The 7,484-nt window shown below is 32.8% G+C and overlaps 1 long non-coding RNA gene across 1 annotated transcript in view; it reads left to right on the top strand.

Moving 5' to 3' along the window:
• The first annotated feature begins 999 nt into the window (after positions 1 to 999).
• The window catches only part of LOC118738103, a 64,753-nt gene continuing 58,268 nt past the window's right edge, over positions 1,000 to 7,484 (top strand). Inside the window, exons 1-2 of the long non-coding RNA XR_004992876.1 lie at positions 1,000 to 1,156; positions 1,562 to 1,784. This is a non-coding gene — a long non-coding RNA (uncharacterized LOC118738103). The remainder of the gene's footprint in view (positions 1,157 to 1,561; positions 1,785 to 7,484) is intronic.

Genomic DNA, 7,484 nt, shown 5'->3' with positions numbered 1-7,484 from the left:
CTTAAAAGGATGCTTTAAACCAGATCTTAATATACATATAGTCGTTTAAAGTACAAAACCGCGTATCAACAAAATGCAAAACCGCGTATCAAGGTAATGCAAAACCGCGTATGTGACGTTGCATAAATTATTTTGTAGAGAGTAAAAACACTTATATTTAAAAATGGTTCTCTTTTTTATAAAGCAATCGCATTTCTGGCTAGTATATTTCAGGACGAATGGGTAAGGATTGAGCCAAGAGCTTGTGTGAGCAAATCCAATTTTTGGCTGCAAATGTCAGTTACGCGGTTTTGCAGAATGACAATACGCGGTTTTGTACTTTAAACGACGATATATATATGAAGTAAATTATAGCCTTTCTGTAGTAATCTCTTTCATATCACATATTTTCATTTGTTAATTTAAAAAGAAAGAAGATTTCAATTTAGTTTAAATTTGAATTATTTAAAGAAACTTTAATGAATTTTACTAAAAAGACTACATTCTAAAAAAATTTTGTTTATTTGCGCATATTGAGAGAGGTAAAAAGTTTCCTCTTTTAATGTGTGCAAATTTGCACGCCGTGTAATAAAATTAATCATTGCCTGTTTACTCTTACATAACGAATGTTTATTATTAGTATGAAATGTATTTGTAGTTTGATAATTTTTGCAATTTTAAACATTCTATATATGTGTATATTTTAAAGATCTCAAGTTCAAAATCAAATACTGAACATCCTGTACGTATATTTATACAGATTCTTGTTGAAAAATAGATACTTTTCAGTAGTAGTTTTACATGCTCTTTTTAGAGTGTACTTGCTATTTATTATATTTACTTTGCAAAATACTTATGCACAAAAAATGTACCTTATAAATTGAAATTACAAATGTTTGATTTTATGCACATGTATTCCAGGTCCTTAGGATGGGTTAAATTATGTCTTTTTCATGAAAATGTTTGGTTTTCTTACAAATTATGAGATTTATATGTAAAAAAAGAAAATTGGATACATTTGGATACATTTTTGGCTTGGTCAGGGATACATTTTCTTGAGACGGCGCGGCAACACTGCTGGGAATAATAGAAGAAACGAGTAAGCAAACGGAAGGGTGAACTAATGGATAGTAGTCCAATTCCTGTCCCGCTGAAGAGAAAGTTTACGTAAAAACAAGTAAGAATTTCCTACACACTAATTTGTGGGTACAGGCATATATACATACATACATCATATGTTTATGAAGTTTGTGTTTTATAGTCTATCTTGAATTTTTGAAACTATTACAAAAAAATTACCGGAAAATGATTTTTGGCTTTAAATAATTCTAAATAAATACATAGATGTCAAATACTAATTTCGTTTCGTTGCAAAAATCATATTTCGGTTTATTTCTTTCCGAAAAATTCTATATAAATAATATCACTTACAGTCCTTAGACAATGTACATTTAGTTTTAATTTAGCTTATTTACATGTAAATATGCGTTTATATATGTATGTATATATGAAATTCTGGAATAATAAACCTAACTAATATTTTTATTTAAAATTATTTGAATATTTTTTAATACTTAATTAGGGCTTAATACGGCTTCATTAAAAGAATTCGATCAAACGACTAAATTGTTAAAGGGACTAGTCTAAAATGGAATCTCACCTAGAAGAAAATCAGCAGCTTAATCAAACTAGAAACCAAGCGATCATGCAGCTAGATGTAATCAAATTTTAATTGTAGAATTATGTGCTTCATTAGAGACGAGCAGCAAATTGCTGTTTGATCACATAACCGAAAAGCCATAAATGTAAGTATGAATATGTTTGTTAAAATCTAGCATTCAGTGATGCCATAATGAGTGAATTTCTCCATTTTAAGTTTTATTTTTAAATTGTTTTAAACTACGCCCACATCCCATATAATGGTGTTTTCGAAAAATTAAAAAACTACGATATTTCATAAGAAACACGAAACACGCTAGTAACTAAAGAAGCCACTTCGCTCAAAATCGAAATGAGCGATTATGGCTTAGTGAGAGTATTATACATTTTTGAAAAATGGCATTGACAATGTTTTCAACATTTGATACTCACAATAATATTTTCAACTAAATGATTGAAATCGGTAAAAAGCACCCTTGTTTATTATGCAGTTTATAGTTTTAATGCGTGCGCCGGTTATATGAAGATACTTTTTTACTTGCTATCGATATTTTTGTAAAACAAATTTCTTTTGTTTCTGGAAACTATTGTATATAATTAACTAATTTTCGGTCAAATCCTTTTTTTGTGCAAGAGTCGGTAGATTACCCATTAAAAACTTTTAAGAACTTAAAAATAACTGCCGAAGCATAAAACTAGTTACATTGTAGATAAAATAGAGCTTTTCAAAAGAATTCGGAGGTAAATATCTTGATTTTCTTTTCACTACGTAAAAAAAAAACAAAAATGTTAAATAGGGCCTTCTGTACTAAGGTAACGATATGTACATATTAACGGAAATAGGAATCATTGATTAATAATAATAATTAAATATAATTAATAAAACCCTTTTTCATAGAAATTTCACAAAAACTAAGGTTTTTCCTTTTATAATATTGCTTAACCCCTTAACTTAAGGAGCTAAAAGGAAATGGAAATAAAAATAGTTTTATTTTTATTTTTTAGAACAAAAATAGAACAATTCAAAAAAAAAACTGTGTATATACAGTTCGTTTAATATAGAAAGAACCTATCTCACACCGTCGCTGAAATGCAAAAAAGACGCAACTAACTAAAAAATTGTATTGGATAAAACGATGTGGGGACTTATAATTTGAATTTAATTAGTTACGGATTTTTGCAATTTTATGATATGAGATAGCGCTGCACAACTCAATTTCGTTTTAAGTCGACTTAAGTAAATATGCTTTTTGATCCCAGAAATAAGACGTTGTTAGGAACAATACAAATAAAACAATTAAAAAAATCAATTTATGTAATACCCGACATTAAATTAAACCAAAATTTTCCAAAAGAGAAAAAATAAAACATAATATCGGTACCTTTTTGAGGTATTTTCCCCCACTTAATTCGTGGCATCACTGGTACTGCCAGTATGCAAACGTAATGAAAGGTGAAGCTTTTTGAAAAAAAATTGCAGTTAGTCGGTAATCACGTAAAGGGATTTCAATTGAGCTGGGTATCGCTAATGCAAATGCTTACGATTTTGCATGTTAATTTGTGCTTTTTGACAATGAATAGGTTAATTATTGTATTTTTACATAATTTAATTTAAAAAGTAAATCCATATAATTCTGTAAAACCTATAAACGATTTAAATGTGTGTATGCATTAAAATGTAAGTATTTACGTACTTACACACATATATCTCAAAGCAAGATCTTTGAGCTTGATAATTTGCATGAACAGCCACAAATGAGTTCATACATACTTACATGAATGTATGTATGTACACATGAACATGGGTATGAATACTCTGATCTGAAAGATATTAGTTCTGAGCTATCTTATTGCTCGTTTGCCTTACAGTTCCACTAGTTTGGTTTCTTTCTTTTGTTATTAACTGGGACGCAAACAAAAATATCTTTTCGAAATTTCGAAAAATTGGCATGAATCACTTTCGTTGGATTTGTGGATAGTAATTAAGAGGCTCCAGGAAATATTTTATCTTGGAAAGACAGCGACGATTTTTTAGAGCCATTCTGAAATAACTTTTCGGATTTCTTTCATTAATTTTTGAAATATTGCTTGTTTATACGTAAATTCGAAATTAAAAAATTGAAGTCGCATTTAATATATATAAGTCATCAATCAATCAAAATAGACGAATTGATGGTGTCAGAATTAGAAATCGAAAATGTTAGTTGTCATAATAATCATAGTAAATTATAACCTTGCGAAAAAACTAAGATGTGAGCTTTAACAAATAAAGAGCACTATTATGAAAAATTTTACAAAAAGCCTCTTTCGGAAGTCAATATTTGCTTGAGATTCTAAATTCCAAACATTTCTTTTTAACCGACTTCAAAAAAGGAGGAGTTTATCAATTCGTCGGAATAATTTGTTTTTGTTTTTTTATGTATGTACGTTACCGCATAACTTTTGACCACGTAAATCGATTTCTATAACTTTTTTTTAAGAAAAGATGGTACTTCTGAGGGTGTCCCATACTAATTTGGCTTAGATCCGACCATTGCGTCATGAAGAAATTAAAGGTACTCTTATATTTTTATATGAGAATTGATTCGAAAGATACGGAAAGGCACACAAATAACAAGTAATTTCGGTAAATATAACCAAATTAGAGCTGAATTTTTTAGTAAGCGAATGGCAAAAGAACGCTCAACTCGGGTAAAATTTCCTTTTAGCAACTCAAGCAACCCTGTTGGTAGCTGGTAAGAAACATGAACCAATTTAAATGAGGAATAGTGCCAGGTATTTCCGTAATATATAAACTTATTTAAAATATAAGTCACGTATATAAGGAAACACAAATTTCCCTCTCCACTTTCCCATTAACAATTCACAATAGATCAAGTTTTTCACTTAACAACACTACTCTTCAGGTCGCGTATTTTTTAACCGACCTGGCTGAGCTCGGATAAATAGCCGAGTTTGGTTGTTGCTTTGCGTGGATTTCGTCATTTAAGCGAGTGTTCTTTTGTAGCTCGGTTGCAAAAGAATGCAACTAATATAACTATAAGCAAATAATGTGTTGAGAGAAACACATTTAGTTGAGTGTCGACTTCAATACACTTGAAAGCATTTTGAACAGTATAGGTTTTAAGATTGCCATATTTATTTATTTATTTTTGCAATTATCGGCAATCGTCGTTAGATTCTTTATCGATATGGAATCAACTTATTCGTTACTGCAAGGTTCACCCAGAAAAAGGTCAGCTAAATATATTTATCTCAACACATGATTTGTTAATATTTACATTATTTGGCTATATTTACGAAATCATGTATTAAGATAAATATTTTTAGCTGACTTTTTTCTGGATGTACAAACGTCGTCAAGAAATTTTAGAATCGGAGAAATGGTACCCGTACTATCCTCGCTGTATTTTTAGGCACCAGTTCGTTTATATGTTTACAAACATATGCGATACATTCGAATAAAAAGAGGCAAGTTTGCTCTAAAACATATTAAGTTTTTAAGTAGTTGCTTGTACAGGAAATGTATAACCAACAAGAGCTCATCAGTATGAGGAGATGTGACTATCTAAGACTTTGCTGCTTTTTCCACATTTTTCCAAAGGTGGTAAAAATTTTGTTTTTGTACTTTCTAGTAAAGAACTATCAAGTAACTTTCCAGCAACCAGAGAGAAACCTGCGCGAAACTACGAAAACCCAAATCTAGAAGTTGCAAGTTTTATGAACAGCTGATTTATTTATTTTTTTTCTGAAGCAGTTTTCTACACTGAGGAAAATAATGCATAGTAAAAATGAATACTTTATATTTGATTATCGTTTAAAAATGTTCGAATTTAAAAATAATATTTTCATACAAAATTTATTACGCACGTATTTAACTGTTCACATCTGAGTATATATATGAGTGTACATACGCACCCCAAGCATGCAGAGCGCCGCTCTGAGAGCGGTGACAACACACACATTCATACATAGTACATGTTTATCCGTACAAATCGCGCGCTGTGGTGTTGATGGATATTCAACATTTGAAAGCAAATTTATATGCCTGGGTGTAGCTGAGTGCGCACAATTTGTTGATACCCAGAGATGGTCAGGTCTCGAATTCCGCTGCAGGCAACATGCAAATTAAATACTTTTTTTTGTTGTTTTTATCTTGATTATTCACTTCACGGATGCTTTTTCATAACGAACGCGGTCATTTTAATATAGGCGTAACTGAATTGAATATTTACCCATATACAGTACTTTCTTTGACGTTTATAGTAAGATCAATTACGTTTCTATTTGATTTTAATATTTTTTTCCCTCAGTGTACATACCAATGTTGTAATCTTGGGGCACTCATGTGAGTTAGCACATATGTAACTCTATATGTACATTTGTATACATATGTATGCGCAAACACAATTTCCATTTTCTTCGTTCTTTCGCTTTGAAAATAGTTTTTCCTAGTTATTGTTATATACATATTAAATGTAGGTATATGTAATTATATGTTTACGATTGAGCTCGCCTTCAACTGTATGTATATAAAATGTGTATGAAATCGAACCCATACTCTTTATCTGGAAGCAAAAAAAACTTCGTAAACATCTCTCATTTGAAATCTTTATATTTTTGATATGAATCTTTTAGTTGCTTTCATTAAGGTAACTTGATTTGCGAGCTCATCATTTAAGAGTGCCTAAAAGTATCTCCCTGCTGCGCTTTCAATTATTTATTCATCACTTTGGTGCACCCTGCGGCTTATGCCAATCGCCAATGCTGCGTGATAGGCTCCGATTAACCAGAAAGTTTTCACGCATTTATGTAGAAAAAGAAAGAAAATGTTTCTGTACAAACATCGATAAAAGTATATACATTTCTTGTTTGCTGGAAAAACGGCCTATTTCAAAACTCTAAACTAACAAAAAATTTCCTTTAAAGCTTTCAATAACAAAGCAAGTACACTAAGAAAAGAGTTTAGTTACGTCAACTATATACATATATTTATCTCAACAAATGATTTGGCTATAGTTATAGTTACATTATCTCGTGACCTATCTCGGCAGCCAGTTCGGAAACGCCCTATCTTAGAAAACTTTGAAATGTGATTGAATAACGCCTTATTTCAGAATTTTATTGAAAAACACCCTAACTCAGGGGTGTAGAGCAGGTCGCCTCCGCGCGTTGCATCCTGGGTAACGCCAAATGGCCTGCGGCCTCCACGGCCTCTTAACCTGAACGGTAAAGACCCTGGCTTCGTCCTCTGACTGAAAACGTTTTGGATTTGTCGATCCCTGAGCTGGTGGTTGTGGTATTCTACCACCTGAGTATGCTGGGGTGACACTCAGCAGAAATGGCTGGTGGGCTAATGCCGCAACTGCCCCCGTCCCGTTAAAACCCTGGCAGGCCTCAGGGTACGTTCCAATTCCCGTCGCCGTTAAGTTGGTGGTGTAGGTGCGGTTGAGAGGACTCCCGTCTTTGCGCTGGTCGGCTCTGAACTCATGACCCCATAAGGGCATGGGTCAAATCTCGCCATAGTCTTGTTCAGAGGTAGCTATGGGACCATTTAAAGGCGACTACACGCTCGGGTTTTGGATAGCGGCTCTGAGTGGGGACCCAAAAGAATGTGAAAGATAACAACAACAACAAAAAAACAATACACCAACAAAAAAATAAGCCTTCGAGGGGTGGCGGGGAGTCGAAGCCAACCCCCAAAGCCGGCTCATCTGGGGGGGCTACAGCTCCACCTGCGGTATGCGAGGCGAAACCGCCTCGTTCTACAATTTTTACCTCTGGGGGATCCTCAACGGATATTCGCTCGGGGGGTAAGAACGCGTCGAAGCCGACGCACTTAAATG

The sequence above is a fragment of the Rhagoletis pomonella genome, unplaced genomic scaffold (assembly GCF_013731165.1).
Source record: "Rhagoletis pomonella isolate Grant_MI unplaced genomic scaffold, Rhpom_1.0 Rhpom_scaffold_00004, whole genome shotgun sequence".
Taxonomy (NCBI): Eukaryota; Metazoa; Arthropoda; class Insecta; order Diptera; family Tephritidae; genus Rhagoletis; species Rhagoletis pomonella.
Note: the sequence above shows the minus strand (reverse complement) of the source record. Positions and strands in the feature narration are given on the sequence as shown.